The sequence below is a fragment of the Prionailurus bengalensis genome, chromosome A2, assembly GCF_016509475.1.
Source record: "Prionailurus bengalensis isolate Pbe53 chromosome A2, Fcat_Pben_1.1_paternal_pri, whole genome shotgun sequence".
Taxonomy (NCBI): Eukaryota; Metazoa; Chordata; class Mammalia; order Carnivora; family Felidae; genus Prionailurus; species Prionailurus bengalensis.
Window position 1 is genome coordinate 143,865,268 of NC_057348.1, and position 25,234 is coordinate 143,890,501.

The following is a 25,234-nucleotide window of genomic DNA, read 5'->3' on the forward strand; positions in this document are numbered from 1 at the left end:
TGGCTGCGCAGGTGTCAGTTTCTTCTGAACCACATTCACTGTTCTGCTTTGTTTTGGGTGGGCATTGCTGGCATTCTGCTCTAAGGGGCTTGAGAGGGGTTAGGGCCAGGATACATGAGGCGGCAGTAAGTTTTGTTAACAAGATTTTCTTTGAGAATAAGGAGAGGAGAAGGTCCGTATCTCATGTGCATGAATGTGAGGCCTGTTTCTACTGGTCATTTTGATTTGAAAGTTCTGTATGTTTTTGTTCGGGGAAGAAATGAATCTTGGCGTCTGTATTCTCCGGGGTCACCTGCTTCGTCTGTTGCAAGTGGTAACTGAAATTATTAGTTACACTGTTTTGTGCTATTTGTTGGATCTTTTGGCAGCAAAGGTGCTTCCCTAACCAATGTGTATGATTGGGGTATATCAATTTTGAGAAATACTTACAAGAAAACTATTGAGTTGGTAGTCTGCAGGCAGTTTTGCTGCAAATTTTCTGCTCATTTTCTTTCCATTGTTACGAGTGGTGAGAAGTTGGAGATACAGACTGAAGTTTTTGTTGAATTACTTGTTTGGTGATATCTTGTTTTTACAGACCACTTTCCAACTTTTATTTTTGCCTTCTCGTGAAACTACAGTGTGTAACTGGGTATAGAACTGGGTCCATTGTGAGAGCTGGTGCCACAGGCAGGTGTTTGGACAGTTTTCGGAAATTAAACACAGCATGGTTTACGTTAGTGCTCTGTGCTTTAATTTATCCCTTTTGTAGTTCTAAAGAGGAGAAATTTGCTTTTCTGATGTTTTGCACGTATACGTGTCTTGCTGCATTTACAAGTTTAAATTCATGCCCTGTTTTCATTTGCATGAGAGTTTACAGACAGCCCATAAGAGTAAAATAAAAATATCGTGATTGTCTTTTGAATCTGATTGTGCGTAAGAAACACATACAGGAGGGGGTCTTTGAATGTCTGGCCAATCAGTTCGTTCTCTCTTTTAGTCCCCCCACAGAGGAGGCAATTTAATGCGGCAAATGGTATTGTGGTAAGGTTGAGAATTTAAATGCATGAAAGTCTAGAAATGCCAAAATAAGGTTCTCTCAGTAACTGTAGCTGTGCCTCATTGCACAGAGTAAATAGACATCTCCAGTTTTATCAGTATTGGGAGTACTCCACGATTCGCATCTGTGCCATGCAGTTGGAATTAAGGTTCCCACGGCAACCACAACTTTGAAATTCTTGAACGTTAATTTTTGTGCCTGCCTCATTGGCCAAAGCATTATGTTAATGTAGACTGTGTAGCTGAATTTCAAGCAGGTTTTAGGAGGGTGGGGATGTTATAGCTCAGGTAAGGTAATAGCAGGTGTTCAGGAGTAGGAACTACTGAGAATTTTTAGCTTTTCCAGGAGCCTTTGGAACTCTTCAGGGGGTAATGGATGGATTTTTCCCTTAGCCTACTGGATAATGGGAAGTTGTTGGAATATATTCCCTAGTTTAGGCAGAGTCCTGTTTATAGAATTCTTGTTCTTTACCAAGGAAGGTTATTTCTCACTTTGTGTTTAATTTTATTTTTAACTTCTGTTCACTCCAGAGATCTTACACCATTTTAAGGAAGTTTGAAGTAAGGCTTAGCTGTAAGAGTCTACAATATACGGCTTAGATGAAGTGAAGAATGATTTTTCTTATTTCATTAAATTCCTTTCAAAGATTTTAATGAGGCAGTCACGTAAGAAATAAGTTAACATAATGCACTCTGAGTACATTGGCGGAGGGTGCCGTGAAGAACCCAGTTACAGTGGGCACTCGGGAGTCTCCCCAGAAGCAACTAGGGTTCCTCTCTTGAGTGTTCATGGATGAGAAGTTAGTGGATGGAAGAAAGGGCACTCTAGACCAACACCGACTGCTCCCTAGATCTATAATGCAAGCCACACAAATGAACTATATTTGTTATTTAAAATTATCTGGTAGCTATATTAAAACCATCAATTTTAATGCATTTTATTTTACCTGATATATCCAAAACAGTATTATTTCAACACTTAATGAATGGAAAAAGTTAATGAGAGATTTTACTTAATTTGATATTTAGTAAGTCTTTGAAATCTGGGGTGTAGTTTTATACTTGGAACACATTTCAGTTTGTTTTAGTGTATTTCTAGAGCTCAGTAGCCACCTGTTGGTAGTGGCTTCTTAGAATGGACAGCATGGATTGAGAAATTCAAATGAATGCCATTGATAAGTATTTACCAGGTATCTGCTTTGCAGCAGATGCTATGGGAATGCAGCAGGGAAAAAACTTTCATGGAATCACCCTCATGGAACTTTAATTTAAAACCTAGTAGGGGAGATACACAAGTAATTCCATTTATGTGAAATGCTATGAAAGAAAAGTTTAGAATTTATAAGAATGTACAATCTGGGAAGGCTTCCTGGAGGAAGTGATGTGTAAAGTGTAAAGCCTCAAGGGTGACTAGGACTGAGCTAGGTAAAATGTGGGGAGAAGATAGTTTCTGACAGAAATGGCGGTAATGACAAGAGTTGGGTGAGTTTGGGAAGAGGGAATAATAGGCACTGTGGATAGTGCATGAGGGGTACGATGCCTGTGGTACAAAGTGTAGGCAGGGCCAGATCACACTTGTCCTGTCAGCATCTCCGGATACTCAGAGACTATGGGGTATTTTGTATGACTGGAATAGAGGGTAGTTAATGCCAGGGAGTAGTAAGAAATGGGTTTGGGAGTTAGGCAGGGGCCACATGCTGAAAACGTGTGCCATACTTTTAGATTTTTGTGTGAAGAATTTTAAACTAGGCAATGGCATGTTTGGATTTGAGTACTCTTGCGTTGGTGGCTTGCATTTACAAAACATGAAAGTAATTTGCATTTATAAGGGAAGATCATGCTAGATGAAAACTCATCTGTAGGAAGGAGTTGTGGTGTTTCTTTTGCTAAGCCCCAGTTGACCATGGCCCTGGGGGCAAATGGAGTGCTGACTACGAACTTGTGGAAGTTGTTCTAGCAATTTCTATACAGGAGGATTCAGAGTTCTTTCCTTTCTACTAAAAGAATTCCCCAGATCTGTGCTTACTTTAAAGTTATCAGAGATTTACAATGTGGGTATCGGAATATAAGTCACCCGGGGATCCCAGTGAGTCCATAACTTCATGTATGTAATGACTGGGAGAGCAGGCATCTGCTTGGAGTCTTTGGTTTTTAATATTCTTTACTGTATACCATCTGTTCTTGTAGCTACAAGGGGAGTCCAGTCAAATACTCAAGGCATAGATGTTGGGGCTGGGACCTCTGTTAACCCATATAGTTTGCCCTTGTGCAAACTAGAGAGGGGTGCCCCCTTCTTCCAGGGCACCCCTAGTCAGGGCACATGGCTTGGCAAGCAGAATGGCGGTTGAATTTCAGCTCCCATTCAGCCTCTGTCTCCTTGGCCAGTGCCCTTGAGCACAAGAATATATGGCTGTCCTAGTTAGAACAGGGCTGATTAGAATCTCCAGTGAAAATGTTGGTATGTTTGGGGAATTGAAATGGTCTTGTAGTTGCAGAAATGCGGCACGCTTGAGGATTGTCCGGAGACGACGGATGGACTGCGGAGGGCCTCAGATGAGACACTTATATTGCCTTCTGCCTCATCTGGGGGAAACTTTCCGAAGATGATTGACTTTGAAATGGAGAAAAAGATAATCTTACAGTTTATGGTTTTGGAGCCTGTTGTATGGTATTAGAGCAGAGTGGGAGAAGGTGCAGGTTAAGGAACTGGAGGAGTAGGTGAACAGGGAAGCGAAAGTGTTAGCATGACCTTCCTCAAGGGCAGGCAGATGGCGGGCAGTGTCTCCTGCTGCGGGCTAGGCCTCCCTACAAGCTCCCAGATGACGACCCAATGGGGCTTGCCCTTCAAGTTAGGAAGGGGAGATTCTTTTAATGGTTATCTTCCCCAAACCCTAACAACTCTAAAAACCTGTCATCGACTTAATATAGATCTTCCAAGACATCTATCTATACATTGTGGGGATAGTAGGGCAAATTGGATTTTCCTTTTTTGAACACAGAGACAAGTTCATTTCTCTTAAATTATACATGAAGGCAAGGAGGTTTTGCCCAAGGCTAGCCGTATACTCCACTCCCCTTTTTTGGGTTACTTTGTAATGCAGCCAGAGGAAGGGCTCTGGACAAAACAGCATGATCAAAGGACCTGTTTTCATCCTAGGCAGCTGCTTTCCAGTAATATCCAGGAATTCATGGGTAGCCATTACTCCCAGAGTTTGGTTAAAACTGAATTTTTTGCTGGAAAGTTTGTCAGGAGAGTTAAAAGCAAGGATGTGTAATATTTTCCTCAAAGATTACAGTTAGATAGATGCCTGATGCTGTTGATTCTATTGCTGTGGCATTGATGCTTCTGGATTATTTAGGGTGAATCCAGTGTCAACTCTTTGCGATCTTAACTCCTTCAGGCTGAGGGCCATTTTGGACACCGATGTGTGGTGTTCCTGAGTACCTAAACACGTATCAGGGTTTCTCTAAAGGTATACTGGAGTTTGTTTTATGCAGTTGTTTGCCGCAGAGAGACAAGTGCTAAGTGTTTGAGGAAGACTGTGGCTTTTCTGAGCTACTGCCTTAGAGGAGACAACACACTGTGTAATCCCAGGACTTCTAGAGAGCATTTGACTTTGATCCGACATTGGAAAACATAATGCTCCTGGTGCCCAGGGCTGCCATGGCTTTGTGTCACACTTGGAGTGTTAATGACAAAAGATACCCCTCTGGCATCTGATGAAGGGGCTGACTTATTCCCCCTTAAAGTTGGTTTGGCCTGCGTAGTGCTGTTGTGGTGGACAAAGATATAGAGCTGGAATTTACCTCGAAAAAGGTACGTGATTTACCCAACGCCCAGGTGTTAAGTGTAGAAAGTTTGCTTTCAGTTGCAAGGCTTTTTTTCCTCAAACTCCTGTCTATAGAGTCTCTCTCTCCCTCTTTCACACATGCGTGTGTACACACACACACACACACACACACACACACACCCCTTCAGCTTGGGCCTCTGGGAAGTGTGGAAACCTGAAGGTGGAGCCTTTCCCCTGACCTCGCAAACCTATGCTTTCAGTTTGTATTTGATTCTATCACCTTATCTTTCAGCCTCCTCCCTGTGGAATTTACCACATAAATGTTCTTTCACAGCAGGCCTCTAAATATTTAGTCGTGGGCACCAGAGGATCAGTTTTGTTAAAGCTGTAATCTGCCTAATCTCCCAGTGTCCTTGCTGCCTTTTTTGGGGGTGTTTGTTTCTCAGGCCCGACCCCACGGGGTCTCTTCTGTAGGCACTCATGGTTGACAAGCTGCAGGTAGGCCCGTTAGTGATGCCCTGGGATTCCTAAGGGCGTTTTCTCAGAGGCAGGGCAGTTTCGGGTGCTAATAACTCCATTTGTTGTACAGGGCCCCAGGGTGCTTTGCCATTTAGACACGATTAAAAGCGGTTCTCAACCTATTCCCTTCAGTTGAGATTTTTGAAAGCAAGATGACTGGTCCCTCTGGACCCTAAAGCAGACGATGCTGCCACTGAGATGCACACCAACAGAGAGCTGTGGGGCCGCAGTCCCTAAGTGAAGCCAGGGCAAACCAATAAACCCACTGACTGTGATCTCGCGCATGGGACTGGGAGCATAAGGCAAATAGCAAATTAGAGCGGGACTCCAGCTTGGCATTAAGGACCTTGGAGAAAAGCAAAAGCTCTTTGAAATGGATATAGCATTTCACCGGTTTCCAATGGAGAGACTTGGGGACTGCAGCAATGTGATCAAAAGACGTAGAATATGTCAGAGCGCTGGCAGAGGCATTCTGTACCAGTTTCCGATTTGTTTGATCTGGGCGTTTTTGAGAAGAACACTTGAAACCTCCTTTGTGAGAGGATTGAAAAAAATTACCATTCGGAGACTGTGGGTGGGTCTTAGCTCATCTATTTAAGATTCAGGATGTACGTACTCTGTCATTTTTAAAAGATTAATTCCTGTTCCTCTGCTGGGGAGGACACTGGGGGCAAGCCTGACTCTTCTTGAGGTCAAGACATTTGCTATCTGGGTAGATAGCAGGGTTCCTCAAAATGTGAATTATAACTGGGAAAAGACAGCAATTGCCTGTTTCCCTTTGATTTACCTTCTTCTCCATATTACTACTTAAATTTTCTTTTGTTTCCTTTAGTTAATGCATCCCCTTTCTCATGATTTTGCCTATCCCCTTCCAATAATTTTTGTAGGATTTGAACAATCTCGTGGGGCCTGGTGCTTAATCCTTCCCTGAACCATGTGCATTTACCTTTTTCAATCCATCTTCCTCTCTTTCTTCTCTCTCCATTTAATCATCACTATTACACAGTTCTATATTTTCAATTTATCTAAATCTTCCGAGTGCTAGCGTGTTCATATTTCTTGCCTCTTTTCAGTCCTGTGAGCTGCAGTAATTCTCTGTTGTTTGCAGAGTTGGCAGCACCATCATATTTACTGTCCTGTGACCATTTACCATAGCTGCTGTGCTGAGGTAACTGTCTTTCTTGCCCTGGTTCTTGAAAGCTCCTTTAGGCCAGAGATTTCCATACCCACAGTCTTTCCCTCCTCTGTCTCATCCTGTACTGTTACTTATGTCCAGCCCGCTTTTGGTTACAAAGCCTAAACTCCACTATGAGCCAGAGTGGAACTGGTTTTCTCAGCTTCATACCCCTCTCTTTCAGAATCTTGCAGAGTGCTGTGAATGCAGCAGGTGTTTAGTAAATGCTTATATCAAAAATATATGCTGAGGCTTAAGACCTAATGCATGTATTGCTTTTGAGTGGCATCATTGTTATCAAATCCATTTGACTGCTGCCTATAGTCATTCCAACTTGAGGCAGCATGTCCTGGTGTTGAAAGGTCCTGGGAGGGAGTGTTTTTTTCTCCTTCCTAATTGGATTGCTTGTTGTTGTTTTTTAATGTTTGTTTATTTTTGAGAGAGAGAGAGCACGTGCACAACAAGTGAAGGAGGGGCACGTGCACGGCGTACACACACACACACACACACACACACACACAGAATGTGAAGCAAGCTCCAGGCTAGGAGCTATCAGTGCGGAGCCTGGTGCGGGCTAGAACCCATGAATCGTGAGGTCATGACCTGAGCTAAAGTCGGACACTTAACCATCTGATCCACCCAGGTGCCCCTTGGATTGTTTGTTTTGATAGCCAGGTTACCCATGGCTTCCTTTTCTGTAGGCACTTCCTCTTTCCCACTCCCAGGTTTCAACCTAGTTGATGCATTTGGATTGCCTAGCCCTGCCCCTTTCTGAGCCCTGGTTTTCCTCATACTGGCATTCCATTAGCATAGTATGGACTGGGTTCAGTCCACCAGAGGGGCTAATCTCAGGATTTTAAGTGATTTTGCAGTTGGTCCCCAATTGCCTTTCTTTTAACACCTCCACCCTTATTCAGGCTTTCCCAGATATCTTTCCTTCGTGGCAGTCCAGGTGTCTTGATTCATTGGAGTTTTTAGGTGCACTTTTTCCCCAAAGGCTATATATTTTTTTACTGTTGTCGACCTTGTTGGTTGTCAGATTATTTCTTTGCTTGGAACTAATTTTAAAATCAATTAGAGAGCTTTCCCTTCATCTTTCTCTTTTTATTTATGAGATACTGATTGCAGAGCTACCTACACTGTGTTTAGATAAATTACCTTTTTTTTTTTTTTTTTCCCGCATAACATTTATATTCAAGGCAAGTTTAGTGCAGTCATCAGTGCTTTCGACTTCTGCAGGCCAGGGCTGTAGGTTTCATTCCTTGGTGGGCTAATTAGCTTTTTACTTGGAAAATTTGAGTTAGTTCAAAAACCAAACATTTCAGATCCTCATGTCCTATAGGTGCTATGGATCTAGGAAGTTATTTTTATTAGGGAAGTGTTGATAATTTTAGAAACGGAATTTCTAATCTTGACCATTTGGTGTATGTTGTGGTCACAAGGTGGATTTCAGACCAGATGATAGATTATGGAGGAAGAAGCCTCATTTCATGTCACTGCTTTGGAAAAGGCTTTTCAGAACTGAAACTAGAAGGGGAAGCTGAAGGACACAGATGCTTGCTTTTTTTCCTAGTAAATGACAGGTCTATTGCTTAGGCATATTTTTGATGTCACTTTTTATTTCAGCCCTTCTTTGAAAAGCTCCGGTCACTTTCTGGGTTGTTCACATTTCAGAGGCCTTCATTTCACCATCTAGTCTGGTTTTGGCTGCAGATGCCTTTGCCTGGTTCATTGTTGTGTGGTGGCCACCCTGGCACATTGCTGTCCCACAGGAGGGTCTCTAGAGAGAGAGAGGCCAGTTGATATGCTCTCCCTTATCCGTGTTTCACTGCATTGGGTCCTTCGTGAGGCTGAGTGGAAATCTCCTCTTTATGTGGCATCTGCTGCGTCTTTGTGTTCAGACGCTGGTCCCAAAATTTGGTTCCTTCTGCTGTCCTGCTGATTCTGGATAACCCACACAGTGGCTGCCTGTAATTTCTAGTTTCTGCTTTGTAAAATGCTTTTTCTCTTCCCCGTTCCCTCCCCGCCCTTCCCTACTAGGTTTTTCCAGTTTGGTTTTTCTGCATCAGGTAGATTCCTCATTTCCTCACATCTATTGCTAGCTCACTTCCTGGCACATAGTTGATACTTACATGTTTGTTGCATAATGGCTTATTTCATTCTCACTGGCTGTCTTTTCACTCCTTGTTCATAATTTGGGAATGGGGTATGGGCAGAATACACCAACACTTGATTTTCGGAGTCTGTAGCTCTACCATTGGTAGGACATTTTTCTCATCCTTACTAGGGAGGCTGATAGGATTGTTTGATTTTCTGTGCAGTTATCTTTTGTAAGGTGGCCTGGAATTAGGAGAAAGCCACATTCTTATTCATATGGAGCTGCCTTTAGCATCTGCTTATCCAGCTGGAGGGGCTTGTTTTAGAAACACTGCCTTGCAGAAAGCTGTAGGTGGATCTCTGTGGAAGGGCTGCTGATGTGTTGCATGCCCTGGGCTCTCTTTGCAGCCTGCCTGCTCCCTCGGGCTCTGGCTGGAGGCTGGTCCCTATGGGTGGGATGCAGTCTGTACTGTCCTCCCTGTCCTTCTCGGACCCTTTTTCCTTTTTACCTCTTAGCTCAGCTGCTGTGCGTAAGCGCACTGTATTCCGCATGGGGGAACTGGCAGGTGGCTCCGTTTTCTGGTTTTGGCCACTGGGACAGCCAGGAGTATCAAACCAGTTTGTTCTTTAAGAAGAGGGAGACTTGGGGCCCCTGGGTGGCTCATTCGGTTAAGCTTCTGACTTCGGCTCAGGTCTTGATCTTGCGGTTTGTGCGTCGGGCTCTGTGCTGACAGCTCAGAGCCTGGAGCCTATTTCGGATTCTGTGTCTCCCTCTCTCTCTGCCCTTCTCCCACTTGTGCTCTGTATCTCTCTCTCTCTCTCTCTCTCTCTCTCTCTCAAAAATAAATAAAATGTAAAAAAAAAAGAAGAGGGAGACGACATCACTCAAAGCAGCGTCTTTTATTTATTTCTTATAGAGGAGAAAGAAGTTATCCCAGTCCTTTGCTATTCTTTGAGTGTGTATTAAACTAACAGCTCAGTGTTTTCCTCAGGAAAACATCCAGGGTTCCTCCCTGTCATTTGGGCCGGGCTCTGTCTCGCCTTCGCGGATTGCGTTGTGGTGCGGCCGCCTCACTGTTAAAGCTTTTTGGCTTCACCGCCTACCCCCACCCCCTTCCAGTCCTCTTCTCTTGGAGGAGTGAATGGCTCTTTCAGTCTAGACACTCCTGTTTGCATACCAAGTTATAATTATTCTGGAGGTGCTTATACTCAGTAATAGCAGAGTTCAGAAAAATGTCCACTTCCCAATTGAAAAATCATTAAGCTGCTTTCAGTTTGTACCAGCGTTTGGGCTCCATGTTGTGGTTGTTTTTTCTTCAAGTAGAATTAACATAGTTCCAGGTGTACAATATAATGATTCAACAGTTTTGTACATTGCTCAGTGCTCATCAGGGTAAGTATAGCCTTAAGCCCCGTTCTCTCTTTCTCCCATCCTCGCACCCACCTCCCATTTGGCAACCACCACTTTGTTCTCTGTAATAAGAGTCATTCGTGTTGTTGTTGTTGTTCTTTTTCTTTTTTCCTTTGTTTCTTAAATTCCAGTGAAATCATATGGTATTTGTCTTTCTCTTACTTATTTCACTTAACATTATTTTCTCTAGTTCCTTCATCCATGTTGTTGCAAATGGCAAGATTTCATGCTCTTATGGCTGGATAATATTCTTCTGTGTGTGTGTGTGTGTGTATCTCACATCTTTATCCATTCATCTCTGGATGGACACTTGGGCTGCTCCCATTATTTGGCTATTGTAAATAATGCTGCAGTAAACATAGGGGTGCATGTATCTTTTTGAATTAGTGTTTTTATTCTCTTTGGGTAAATACCCAGTAGTGTAATTACTGGGTCATATGGCACTTGTATTTTTAATTTTTTTTGAGGAATCTCTGTACTGATTTCCACGGTGGAAATGTTATTATCCATGTTATTATTAGGTATCCATAAAATACAGCAGGTAGGGGATAGTCATTGGAGCTCTGTTAGGATAGAGACATCTCTCTCTAAAAGATACAGATTGGTCCCAGGTATCTGACATGGTAGATGGAACCTGACAAACTGAAAATTCAGTGTAAAAATCCTACAGCCTTTCATTTCTTACCCTCATTACCCAGCGAGAAATGAATTCTGAGGGCAGAAGCTGATGGTGTTGAAGATCTCTGTCCTGGAATGTAATCGAATGTGCTCAGGTGGAAACATGCTCTCTCCTTGCTGCTGTGCCCGCCTCAGAGTTGGCTGCCTGCAGACTTGGGCCTGATGCGTCTCCTTTCTCCTCAAGCACAGTATTTTCCCCACCTTTGGTTCTCCAGAGTTTTAATACAGGCCGGTGCCTGTTCTTTTGTTTGTTTACTTTTGTGTTTTGACTTGGAAAGCTTTCTGAAGTGCCTGAACGGTAAGAGTATTGATTTGTGCCTCTGCTACTTTAGCTTTCATTCTGATTTCTTTCCGTTAATCTCCACCCCCAGCTCACTGCCCCCCTCCCCCCCGCTATAGTTCTTCCCATCCCCTCCTCCCCCCCCCACCCCCCCCCCCCCCCCCCCCCCCCCCCCCCCCCCCGCCATTATGTCTCTCCTCAAGTACAGAGAGAGAGTTTGTAAACTTTGGTTTGGATGAAGAAGTCGCTTCTGGCGCACACAGTTTGGTCACTCCATTACCTGTTGCTGCACTCCTCACACAGGAGCTTGTGGCTGCTCCCTGTGCCCCCCTGCTCTTCACTGTTACTCTGACAATCTCTGTGCTATATTTTGGATGCTGCATGAACCTGTGAGTGAATGCTTACCATTGTTGAAGTTCACTGTTGCCCTTAGCTGCCTTGCTTTGGGGTTCACTTGCTTTGGAGTGGCACCTTTAACCTGAATTCAGTAAAAATATTGATAGCAGCCAAACTGGATTGCTCTAGTTTTCTTGGATAACCACATTTAATTGCTTATTAAATATAATTTTATGTTCTAGGAAACTGCATTTGCTCAATTTAAGCTAGGCCGATATCCTTCTGCTCCTAGAATTTACACAAATTGATACCTTCATTGGTCAAATGCCTAAATCTATAGCTGATTGATATTGATTTGAAGAAGTTGCCTCACTGATTGCTTTAGAGTCTTTGCCTTCATTTTATTTAAAAAAAAATTTTTTTAATGTTTATTTTTGAGACCGCGCGTGAGCAGTGGAGGGGCAGAAAGAGAGGGAGACAGAATCTGAAGCAGGCTTCAGGCTCTGAGCTGTCAGCACAGAGCCCGATGCAGGGCTCGAACCCGTGAACCGTAAGATCATGACCTGAGCTGAAGTGAGATACTCAACTGACTGAGCCTCCTAGGCGCCCAAGTCTTTGCCTTTTAATGAGTGCTTGAGCCTGTACAGTGTGTTTGCAGTAGGACAGAGTTTTCCTTCTTTTGGCTTCTTTGTGTTAAAATGTTATTCATGACACTTGGTGGAGAACAGTAAGATACACCTAATTCGTAACCGTTGTGATAGGTGTAGGAGCCGACAATGGGGTTTGGCAGTGGGGAAAGAGCTTGGGTTCTGAGTCCAAAAAGGAAAAGTGGGAATTTGTCATCAAGGAGCAGGGTGGGGTTGGGGGTGGTGGAGGATGAGGAACCCAATTAGATATCGAGAGTAATCAGATATTGAGGGTGGGGAAATTGGGCTAAACTGACTTAGCAGGATTCTTGGCAGAATTGGACAATGCAGAGATGAACAGAGTTCCCAAAAGTCAGGGCCCTAGCTGAGAAGGGAGTTCAGAGGAGCCTGAGTAGAATTTGGTCAAGGAGAGAATCTTTGTCATTTGTGATGTCAAGTTTTACCCTTGCTATCTGTAACTAGTGGTAGAAAGTCCATTTCTTGAGAGACTGTAAGGTTCTTTTCCTTGGTGCCTGTGGGAGAAAACAGGCTTTAGACCATTGCAGCTTCGGATACTTTCCCCAGCTGCTTTCTTGCTCCGTCTTTCACTGCCATCTTTAGACTTTTCCCTCTCTCTAGCTTGCTCCTCAGTATTAGTATCTTTGGCGGTGGGCAGGAGTAATAGGGAGCAAAGAACTAAGGAAATGGTTTTATTTTCCTTTTTTCCTTTAACCGTAACTCCACAACGACCATGTCTTTTCTGCCCGGCTGTAATCTGCCATGGCTAGTTCAGGGATGCAGAGCCCCGCATCATAGTAGAGTCCCTGAATTTGATGCTGCAGGAGACTTGGGGATGTGCAATCTAAGGAAGCAGTTTTGGACTCTCCCATCCTCGTGCTTGCATATCTTACAGCATCGCGGTGGTACTGAAGTGCCTGGAGTCCAGAAGCTGGGCAGTAGGAACTCCTCCCTTGCTCTTTCTGGCTGCCATTTGACTCTGATACATCTCTCTCTCCCTCTGTCCCCTTCCCTGTTAGGAAAATGATGCTTATGTGTGTGGTTCTAAGGTATCCCCTGATAGGAAGTTCTACAAGGGGCACATCATTTGATTGTTAACTGTCAAGTTCATTTACAGTATGGCTGCTAACACTGTTGCTTCTCGTTTGCTACAAACAAGCTCTGTCTTTCTGGGTTTGCCCAAGATTCCAACAAGGACAGAGATTGAGTGGATCCCTGTTGATGCCATGTCTTTTGATTGAATAGCAACCTTGGAATGCGTACAGGGTTCTGCCCCTGCCCTCTCCTCCTTGTTTCCCTTCCCCTGCCCCGCCCTAGCTCAGATACAAAGATGTGTGCCCCTTTGAGTCACCATGAAATCCAAGTGAGAGCATTTCTCCTAGAGTAGAGGCTAAGTCAGTTTTTCCTAGGGTATGGTTTGTAAGCTCCTTGTGTTAGAATCCCTGTGGTTAGAGCCTGGTGGGTTCATTTTTCACACTTGCCAGGTGTTTCCATTGTACTTCCACTTGAGGCTACTGTTCTAGATTAGTGTTCCTAGCAGTAGGAAGGTGGAGCTTTACCAAGGCTGGCTGTCCAGGATTTTGGTCACTGAGAATATAATTTTTCTTTCCAGAAGCAGACTTAGATGTGGTAACATCTCTGCTGTTTCCTGTGTGAGCTTTTCTTCCCCCCCAGGTCCCAGAGCCAACCGCAAACCAGATATATCCCTTCTTAGCTTAGAACATCTCCTGAGGATTCTGACGAAAGGAGATAGGAGAGTTCTGTCTGAAGACATTTATCTGCGTCAGAGAGCAGAGCTCTTTGGGGAATAGTGGAGTTTCTTGGGGTTTATTACATACGATTTGAGCCAATGTTAAGTTTAGGTGGGGCCTGTTCACAGTTTCTGGGTGAATTTCATGACAAAAAAATGAAAAGATTTATGAAGTGCCTTGTTAGATCTGGTTCACACCTCACGTGCCATCATATTAACTGAACTTGGTACGTGGAGGAAAGGGTGCAGGGTAAAGAATGTGCTTGCCTTGGGCGTGTGCAAGCAGCCCTCGAATGGCTGGTACGTAATGGCACATACGGAGGGCCAGAGCCTGACTGCCGTTCAGGATACAGCACAGCAGAATCCTGGAGTGCCTTCTGAGTCGTGACAGGTGCACAGCAGTGCGTGGTGCAGGTGTAGTGTTGGGCGATGATGACTCTGTATTAAGACTGATGAGGGAGGAGGAAAGCTTGTCCATTTTTTAAGGCCTTACAGAAGGTCTTCTCAGCTTAGCTGCTTTCTAGGGCTAGCTCTGAGCTTTACAGGCTGTGAAATGCTGTCTGTTATACTGGTTAACTGATTTCGGCTAAAGGAACTCACAAAGATGTGATTTGTAAGTCCGTTTGTGGATTTATTAATTTATGATGCAAAGTCCAACTGCCAAACAGACCAGGATGTTCTGATGGGTGAAAGTGTTCTCTTTCTTGTGGAGGAAGTTGGTTTATTGTTTACAGAATTGGAGTGAAGGGGATTGCTGAAGACCGAGGAAGGCTGAGGGGCCCTGGATGCCTGTGTGGCCCAGGTCCATTTCCATCCCTGTCAGGTCAGGAAACTTGAGGCTTGGGAAGACCAGAGTTTGCTCAAGGCTTTTTCTCTGGTAAGTTGAGGAACCAGGATTCTAACAGAGGTCTGTGTTACCTGTCTCCAGATGTGCTGCATGGACTTTCATGTTGCTGGGGTAGGCTAGTGACCCTCCGCCTTACACACTGTTGTGGTAGGGGGACTTCTCTGTACACTCCCATTTTCCAGAATTTCTGTCATCTGCCAGAAGCTGCAGCTGGTTGTCTTTGTTTAGCTTTCTTATTTCAATGTATTTTTACAAATTAAAGTATTTCCTGCAACCATTTTGGAGGTACCATACTTTATATCAGGAGATTCTAATTTATACTTCAAACGAGTGTTTAACATCAGAAAAATATATCTCCATATTCTTGTCTCCTGTATGAAGTTTTTCTGGCAGTAATCTTGCTGTTTAGAATGGTCAGGCCATCCCTATGAAGAGAGAAGAGATTGGATAATAAGGACTCTGAACACCAGTCCTTTTTGTACAGCCCTGTGAGCATTTGCTTGTATATACTTCATTATTTTCAATATTTTTTTCTTAAAAAAATTTTTTTTCAGTGTTTATTTTTGAGAGAGAGAGAGAGAGAGAGAGAGAGAGCATGAGCAGGGGAGGGTCAGAGAAAGAGGGAGACACAGAATCCAAAGCAGGCTCCAGGCTCTGAGCTGTCAGCATAGAGCCCGAAGCGGGGCTCAAACTCACGAACCGTGAGACCATGACCTGAGCCGAAGTTGGAATGCTCAGCCGACTGAGCCACCCAGGCGCCCCCATTATTTTCAATATTTAATGTTCATTTATTAAACCCATTAGATGGATGGCTTAGGCTTCTGATTTCATCTAAATTTTCCACCTTAAATATTTTTTCCTTATTATAGGTGATACATTTATTTACTAAGTTTTGGGAAATTTAAAGAAGAAAATACAAATTAAATCTTACCATCTAGGGGCAGCATCACCACTGTTAATATCACGGCCTTCTCACCTGCTTCTTTGTGTTCGTGCTTCGTAACTGAGCATTTCTGTTGGCCTTTAAAAAATTTCCAAGGTTATTAAGTAACCTCCACACCCAACGTGGGCTCAAACTCACAACCCTGAGATCCAGAGTCTCATGCTCTACTGACTGAGCCAGCAAGGCGCCCCTCCAGAACATGATTTTTAATGACTGTGCAGTTTTTAAAAATGTGGATGTACCAAATCTGTTTCCACTAATTTTTCTGTGTATAAATTATTTTGAATTTTTATAGCTGTTGTATCTACATTCTTAAAAGAGAAAATTTGCCTCAAAGAATGAAAAGGTCCGCTCAGATCGGAGGTAGCTCTTGGGCAAGTTGTGCTGTAGTACAATATAAGATACATGTTCCCACAGGGGCTGATATTTAGCCCCACTGGCAGTACACTCTCTAATCAGCTAATTCCTTATCTATTTGTGTTATTTAGAAGCAGGCTGTGATCCAGGCCCTTTGTGTTTGTTGCCAGGATGGCTCTCTCCCCCCAGCTGAACTTGCTGCATCTGAAATAAAGGGTAGAGTAGATGGTAAATCTTCTCCCGGGGACCACTGCTCTTTTCTGTTGCCCAGACTGGGATCTGGTGAGACACTTTAATGGGAACACAGAGGCTCCCGTGGCAGCTTTGTGAGTGCAGCCTGCAGTATTTGTTTCATCCCCTGAGCTGCTCTGTCAGTGACTTCCACAGTGCCACGTGCTTGTGAGTATTGGCACAATTACATTGCACCCTATTGTGATTAAAAACAATTATCCCACAAATAAGTGTATGTAAAACAGCTATATTTAATTAAAAAGCAACAGCACTGATGTCCAGCAGATACTAAAATCACTATTGCTAATTTAAAGGAATATACCAGGCCCCATCTTGAGGAGGGGATGCTGCCCGTTCAAGGTTGGCAGGAAATGAGTCAAATGGGATTTCTGCACAACCCTTCTGCCTCTCTGTGTGGGGAAACCTGAGCACTGGCAACAGAGTCTTGTTTGATCGCAAGAAGTGGAATGGTATTTACAGGGAGTTAGGGCTCAAATTGTTGAGGCCGTAAGCTACGGTCAGCATCACAGATATTCTTTCAGGCAAAAAGGCAGCCATTGACAAATGCAGACGCAGGTACAGTGAACTAACTGTGTTCCGTGTCACTCAGCAATTGAAGTGCTGCATTCTTTATTGGCTAAAACCTGGTTTGGTGCCTTGGGAGCATAGAGCGTCTTATGATACACCAACCCAGAAGTTACAATAACTCTTTGTATGGCTACCATCTCTATGGCATAATCAGAAGACACTCTCAGAGCCTCTAAACTGTTCACATGCACAATTTTGCATTCTTTTTTCTGATGATTTTTTTGTCTTTTCTCTGAAGGTTAGTACTTGCTGTTGGCAGACCCCCACCCCCAAGCTGAGGACTGGCACGTTTCCTTACTCCCAGCGTGTTGTCCCAGCAGCTGGCAGGATAGCTCTGGCCGCACATGAAGCTGTTTCTTTAAGGATCACCTGTGTGTGTGGGAGAACTCCATCAGCAGAAGGTTAGAGGGCCCCAAATGAAAGTTACATATATTTACAGTTTTTTTAAACTCTGATCCTTTTCATATCTGTCCTTCAGAGAGGATCATCTCTTCAGATAAATGTGGTCTAGGGACCCCAGGAGACTAGGGAGAACGGAGGGAGAAGAGCTGAGTCACTGGTCTCTGACTGTAGGAGGTGCTCTGTATGACCCCAGGGGTGGTCTTCACTCTTTTCACAGCTGCCTTCCTGCTTCTACTTGATAAACTCTCCCTGTTCCCCTCCAACTGGCTCTGCAGAGCCAGCTGTAAGAGCCAGTAGAGGGCTTTGGAAGGGCACTTACAGGGTTAGTTGAGTTGAGTGGAGATATTTTAATTTGTGCATAGGTGTGTAGCTTGGAGTGGCATTGGCTCCCTCTGGTTTGATTCCAGTGAAACTGGGAGTGCTGGGTTTGTGCTGAAGTGTCTGCAATTTCAGGAAGGGAAAGAATGAGTTCAGGGCTGGTGATCATCTTGTGATATTGTGTCATTCATATGGGCCCTTCCCCATGGTTCTGAAGAAGAAATTAGTATATTGGTCATTTGAAAAAGTAATTTTAACTCCTAGACACCCTGCTACACTTGAGTAACTTCTGGAAAGTGTAATATTTTACCCAAATCCCATTAAATGTTAGGCACTCTTTCTACATTCCCTTTACTGTCCTTTAACTGATTAGTGAAATATTTATGTGGACCCAGAAGGCTGATTTATTTATTTTATTGTCTTTTTAAATAACTTGCCTCTCCCTCGTGCTGGGTGCTTTCTGAGACCCAGACAACCACCATGATTTCTTCTGCCCTCCCTTGGCCTGTATCCGCAGGGAACTGATTTTAGCTTTCCTGGCTTTGATGAAGCCTCTAGCTGTCCCTCCCCCTAGGTGGGTGGTGATAAATCCACCCCAGATGCCTCTACCAATGGACAGTGTAACTCATTTTAGGGTATATAGCAGATCAGCGGATAAGACTCAGCATTCTTTCTACCCCTGCAGATCCTAGGGAAAACCATGGAAGAGATGCCACATGTGAGAATGGACTTGGACCTCTTGCTCTGGGAGCCTTTTTTGTCCTAGGTCTGGGGGGTTGGGCCGTGGTTAGTTCATTGGCCAAGGTGCTTTAGAAATTTTTAAAAAAAATTTTTAAAGTTTATTTATTTATTTTAAGCAAGTGAGAGGGAGAGCTGGGGAGGGGCAGAGAGGGAGAGAGAGAGAGAGCGAGCATGAATTCCAAGCAGGGCTCCTTGCTGTCAGTGCAGAGCCTGATACGGGGAGATCATGACCTGAGCTGAAATCAAGAGTCAGATGCTTAACCCACTGAGCCACCCAGGCGCCCCCAAGGTGCTTTAGAAATTCTTAACCACATGCCTCTGTCTGGGTAATCAGGCAATCGCTGATGAGGATGGTTTCTGAGATGTTGCTCTGGAAATAGATGACAGAACTTGGGGACCAAATCCTAAAATCATGGTGGTAAAAGATTGGTCAGAAGAGAGCCTCTGAGTGGGGAGATACACTCTTCACAATGCACTTAATCCCCCCAGCCCTTCATGTTTGCCAGCATAAAGCATGTGACGTACCTTCCTGGCAGATCCCTCCTTGGTGAGCCCGTGCTCAAGTTGCTCTCCGTAATTAAATTCTCACTGTTGCCTGCAAGCTCAGGTCTCAGGTGTTGTTTTAAGGTTCAGGGCAAATCAGGTTTCTGTATTTCCTGCTCTAAGGCTAATTGGCTGCATTTGTTGGTAATGGACACATGTCTGGCTGTGTGTGGGGAGGGAGGGGGTATCTTTTACTCATCAAGCATCTTTTGAATACAAAACGCTAACAGAAAAAGACAGTAGCTTAGGTATTTTTTGAACATTAACTTTTTTATGTGTTGATTTGGAATCGTGGAATGAAAAGCACACACAGCTTGGAACCCAATAAAAGATTAATGGGAAACAAAACCATGAACTCATCAGTGTCTCAACTCCACTAAATTACAGTCTCAAAGAATCACAGTAACTCATCTGTGTGCCCTGGATACAACCGATTATTGCCTGCTTCAGGTCTGACTCTAGCAACATGGCTCAATCAGCAGAGCAATGCAGAGTGAAAATGTTAAGTGTCGATGCTTTTAATGCAGAGGTTCTCAAACCTTGGCTGCACATCAGCATCACCTAGGGATCTCTTAAAAATCCTACGTGCCTCAAGTCTACTGAATCAGAATTTTTAAGTGTGTAGGGTCCAGCTGGTGTTTTTCTTTTTTCTTCCCCTTTCTCAGATACTCCTGATGAGCAACTACGGTTGAGAACCTCCTTTGTCTGTGTCCTGGGTGGCTGTGGAAGTGGAGATCTGAGTGGGATTGATTCTGAGTGAGGCCTTAAGATTAAAAGTGATGGCATCTAGCCCAGATAAAATTGTGTAGATGTAAATCTTGTTAAACTTACCTTAAGAATTGTTTAAAGTAATCTTGTTCTTCTACACATTGGGGAATTTTAACTTATTCCATAATAAAGATGTCATAGTCACTCATTTTCGAAATGACAAGTTTAAATATTTCCTTTCTGGAAAGCTATTCCCTTATAAAGCATTATTCCATATTCTTGTCACTTCTGGAGGTAGGGAGAGAAAATCATCATCATAGTTGTGATATTGTGATTTATAATAAGAAATATATATTTGGTCTTCCTCCCTATTCCTGGCACAGAGCTATTAAAACCCTTGGAAGTTCTTAAGCGGTGAGAGCGATGCAGGTGTCATTTGTATTGTTAATGAGGTGACTTTGGGAAAGCACTTGAGGATGGGGGCTGGTTGCCCAGAGAAGGAACATGTCCTCCAGAGTATTGGAACTTGGAGTCCCATCCACAGAGGGGAGAGGGGCGAGCAGCCAGTGATCCAATCACTTGTGCCTATATGATGAAGCCTCCATAAAAACTCTAAGGGATTGAGTTTGGAGAGGATCTGGGTTGGTGAACAGGTGAACGCTGGGTGAGAGTGGTGCACTTAGGGCATGGAACCTCCTCGCTCTTTCCCATACCTCCTCCATCTGGCTGTTCCCAGGTTTATATTTTTTATAATAAACCGGTAATCTAGGAAGGGAAGTGTTTCTCTGAGTTCTGTGTGCTGCTCCAGCAAATCAGTTGAACCCAAGGAGGGAGTTGTTGGAAGCTCCAGTTTACATCTGTTCAGTCAAAAGCACAGGTAAACCACCTAGACTTGGCAGTTGGCATCTGAAGGTAGCCGGGGGCAGTGCGAGAGTATGGAGCCCTTAATCTGTGGAATCTGACATTATCTCCAGGTAGATTGTGTCTGTCAAAATTGCTAAGTTGTAGGACACCCAGCTGGTTTCAGAGAATTGCTTGTTAGTGTGGTGCCACCCCCCTCCCTCTACATAAGAATTGGTATGAATCTTGTTAATATGGTCTGACTCTTGTGTTCCGTGGTTTGGGCTAGTAGTTGCCTTAAGAACTGGCAGAAACTTATCCGGGAAACTAACTCTTCTTAGTAATTCTCATAACTTATACAGATACCTGGGTGGGTGTTTCATCTCCTGTTCTGTGTATAATGAACTTCCTCAAGAAATAAAATGACTTTAAAATTTGTTTTAATGTTTATTCATTTTTGAGAGAGAGAGAGAGAGAGGGAGACACAGAATCAGAAGCAGGCCCCAGGCTCCGAGGTGTCGGCACAGAGCCTGACGTGGGACTCGCACCCACAAACCGTGAGATCATGACCTAAGCCGAAGTTGGACACTTAACTGACTGAACCACCCAGGTGCCCCTAAAATGACTCTTTTAAATTTTGAATGTGATTTTATTTTTGCTGTTTTTATAAGCTAGGTCCTTGAAATGCCCTTTTCATGAAAGTTTATTTTTTGTTTGTTCCTTGTTTGTAACATAGTTTGTTAAGTTAGAGCATTACGTTAAAATTACCTGTGGAACTTCAAAAAAGAAAAAGACCAACCCTCAGGCCCCCACCAGAACAGTGAGTCAAAGTCTCTGGGAGTGGAGCACAGGCATTGTACCACAGGCGATGCTGGTTCTCAAACAGGATCACTAACCGCTATTTGAGTATTGCGTGGTGGTCTGCCGCTTGAGCAGCCCTTCACCCTCCCTCCTCTGTTTTTCTAACATTATCTCCAGGTAGATTTATTTTTTTGTGATAGCCCCGTGAGGGAGACCTAATCATTTCTCTTCTGCAGGTGATTTTAAAAGGCCCTCCTCTTGTTAGGATGGAACACCATAGACTCTTTTACTTTGAACTTTGCCTTTAATAAATGGTAATTCTGTACCTTATTTAGTGTTTTTTGGGGGGGGGGGCGGGGAGCTCAGGTCTCTTTAAAAGCCTTATAATTAATCCTCACAGTCCTTCCTTAGAGTCAAGTAAGGGATTCTTTTTTGTTAAATATAATACCCTGAAATTGCTGGGCCTTGCTATCTTGGTCTCAATTTTTCTCAACTTGAATCTACCCCTACTGGGCTGGACAGGTTCCCAGATTGCCTTTTTGGTAATTTGAGCAGTAAGATTTACCACCTAGGTTTTCCTTAGCCCGAAGGTAGGTCCTCTAAGGCCTCCAGAAACATACTCTTTGTAATCTTTGGTGAAGAGATCTAGTTGATGGGCAGCTGCTGGCTGGGCTTGGATAGTCATAGATGAATGATGTTCCGATGTTAAGGTGAGTGTGTGAAATTGGGCATGAAGGCTGGACGGCACCAAGGCAGAACCAGTGAGACCAGAGGACATGTGCCACCACGATGTGTCTCTGGCTGATGTTTAAATTGCCTCAAATTAATGGGTATTTCTCATTCTCCATTGTGGTGTCACCAAAGGGCTGAATTAGTGTCATTTTCAGCAGCTTTGAGCTTCTGAACTGTCATTCTCCTTGAGGGTCATGAGGGGTAGTAACCCAGCATTTCACTTTCTGAAAAGGCAAGAAACTTCTCTGGAGGGCTTGTTTAGAGTTATTCCAGTTCTGCTGAACCCTACTCATCTTCGTTTTGCCTGCGATGCCTTTTTTGTTTTAACCTATAGTAAGAAGTCCACGTTAACTCCTATCTGTCGCACTTAAAAGAGCAAAGGTATTGAGGCGGTGGGGAGAGTCTGGCAAGCACCATGTACTTTTTCTTGCATGTAAGTGCCTTACAGACATGGCTCATAGGAACGTTTTCCATGTCTAATCATTTTCTAGCAGTGTAGTTGTTCAGGTGCTTCCTTGGTCCTTGCCTTGAGCAGTGCATTGTTGCATTGTGTTGGGGATGAGGAGGGCTGCAAAGATCTGCAAGGTGAAGCCCCTCTGGTCAAATGCAGTTTGGTAGCAGGAATAACTGAAGCATATGTTAAGGTAGTATATGCTGCAGGGCTGGGAAGGGTACAACCCAAGTGCTGTGGGGATTCAAAGAAGAGAGAAATCTCGTTTGACTTATTCTTTACAGCTTGAATTCTGGTGGTGGTCCTGCTTGTACCCCTCGTGAGGTACAAACCCAAACACGGGCCATTCACAGATTCTCACTGGGCAGGGTGGTGGAGGTGTAACATGTTGTAAACCTCTACACTCGAATTCTGCCTCAGGGATTTCTGTCTGTTTTTTCCATTTAAACCCTTCAGTCAAATCCAGCTTTGCAGGAGCCAACCTCCTATCCAAACAGCTATTAACTTTCCTCTTGGGGGAAAGAAAAAGATAGATTCCAAAGATTGATGGAGAGCTTGATACCAGGGATGGAACTGACTCGCAAGCTCGTCAAAAGCCCCAGAAACTGCAAAGTGTTGGTCATCAGTTGTATGTTTTCGCTTTGAAGAGGGGTCTCTGCAGTGTACAAGAACTTGAGTCTGCAAGGTGTTCTCTCTTGAAGCTCTGCCTTTTACCTAGACATTTTGTGAAGGCCACTCCTCAGGCAGCCCTTGTCGTTTTGCTGAATGTCAGCAAGCATTGACTGTCACCACTCTGATGCTGGGGAGGAAGGTGATGCTTTTACTTTCTCGCAAAATAGCCCCCGGCCTTTTGGTAACTCTGCACTTAAAGGTCAGCACCCTCTCTTTCCTTCTCTTGTCTCCTCTGTCCTCACTCTCATCTTTATAACCTGTTCCTTCTGGAAGCTGTTTTTGAAAAAAGCACGGGAGCTATATTTTAAAGAGCATCGCTTCAGCAAATCTGAAGGTTCTAATGTTGACTGTGAGCTTGAGGTGGTCACCTTGTTCCTCAGGAGGAAGTTCATGATTTATGATTTTTGGCTCATGGAAGAAAGTAGCATTGATTTTTGGGGGGTGGGGGGTTTGACTTAAGCCATGTATGATTATCATTCTTGGATTATTTCACAGCAAGAATATATTGTGATCTTGAATAGCTGTCTCACTGAAATCAGCCAAGGCAATCATGGTGGTTTTAGCGGTAGGATCTTTACCTCTTATTGCCCTGTTTCATTTCCCAGGCCTTGCACCTGTCTTTATCGACTGGCATGTAAATTGCACATAGATACAAATATTTTTCAAATGTGTAATGATGATGCTACTTTTAATGAAGAACCTAGAGTTGCTGTAAAAACTCCTTTTAAATTAAGTTTGTCGGTGGTGATTTTTAATGATAGTAGATTATAATATATCTTTCATGATGGTGATTAAGTTGTAAGTTTAGTCAAACATCTGTTTATTTAAGCAAAGTGATCATGAATATTCCCATTGCAATTAACACTGATTTAGGGAAGATCTGTATTTATAATTAATAGATATTGAAGGTGTGCTAAATATACTTAGGTTTCTGTTCTTTCCTATTCTTCAATGTCCTTTTAATTTTGTTCTTTTTGTACTGAACTTATAATATTAAAAAAAAATATCCATGTACTCTGATGAAACGCTCACTTGCTAAGTTAGTCACAGTTTATTTTGTACAGCCATATGTGGCCAAGGTTAGATTTGTTGCATGTACAGTGAACATAAATGTTAGTGCCTGATAGGGGCCCCCCATTTTTTTTCTGTCTCTTGACCTGTCCTGCATGTGGAACATTTTGAACTGGGCTACTCAGGTTCCCATGTGAATATGTAAATAATGATGTGCTCATTTTCCCTTAGCTGTCCTATGTTCTCTCTCAAAGGAACCATCTCTGTGTGATTATCTTTTCCCTTTTTTGTGTTTAAGAAAATAATGTACTTGATGATGACTTCTAATCTTGGTCTCATTCCTGTAAAATGCAGAAGTGTAAGTGCAGAAAGAGAAGTGATTTCTAAAGAATACAAAATAAATAGTGGGAAGAGAGCATTGGGAGAGATAATAAATATTCCTGTCTATAAAAACATACCCATAACTTCCCTGAATGCTTAAGTGGCCACTTGGAGTCCATTTAAATTCTAAGATGACCACGTGTGTAACTGATTTTTTTTCAAAATTCTGTCTCATTTGCATCTTGCAAATTATGTAATCCCTGAGCAGGATTTCCTTTTTAAAACTTCTATTATGTTCATAAACTGATACTTAGGAAGATTAATTCCAAGAACCTTCAACTATGTAAAAATAGTACTGTTAATCCTTTAAACACCCTTGGTAAGTAGAAAGATACTCATGAGATGAGGTGTTCACTCAACTGTGTGAAGATTTGGGAAAAGGATGGAAACAAGGGACTTCATTTGTTCAACTCTTTTTCTGTTGTTTTTACTGTTTTGTTTTGGTAGCAGCTTTAAGACTGTTGCTGTTTTGGGGTGCCTGGGTGGCTCTGTCGGTTAAGCTGCTGACTCTTGATTTTGGCTCAGGTAATGATCTCACGGTTCATGGGATCAAGCCCTGCTTCAGGCTCAGAGCTGACAGCTCGGAGCCTGCTTCCAATTTTCTCTCTCTGTCCTCTCTGCCCCTCCCCCACTTGTGTACGCTCTCCTTCAGAATAAATAAATAAACTTAAAAGAAAAAAAAAAAGACTGTTGCTGTGTCTTATTTTCAGAATTTTACTACTTTGTTTACCAGAATTTCTGAGTAGTATGCTTATTGATTGTAACATTGTCATCAATGACTCGTAATGGTGGAGGGAGACATCTTCTTAACACAAGGGTGAAGTAAATTGGGATTAGGTATCCTTCACTGTCTGTACAGTTAAAATTGGTGCACACTTTCTGCTTGCCTTCCAAGGGCTGCCACGGATTATGTAATGGTGATTTTATCTTCTTTTGCTTACTGAGTGGCT

At 43.3% G+C, this 25,234-nt stretch overlaps 1 protein-coding gene across 1 annotated transcript in view; it reads left to right on the forward strand.

The window, feature by feature from the left end:
- SND1 (staphylococcal nuclease and tudor domain containing 1) overlaps window positions 1-25,234 on the forward strand; it is a 421,931-nt gene that overhangs the window by 62,007 nt on the left and 334,690 nt on the right. The gene's annotated exons all lie outside the window — the stretch shown is intronic.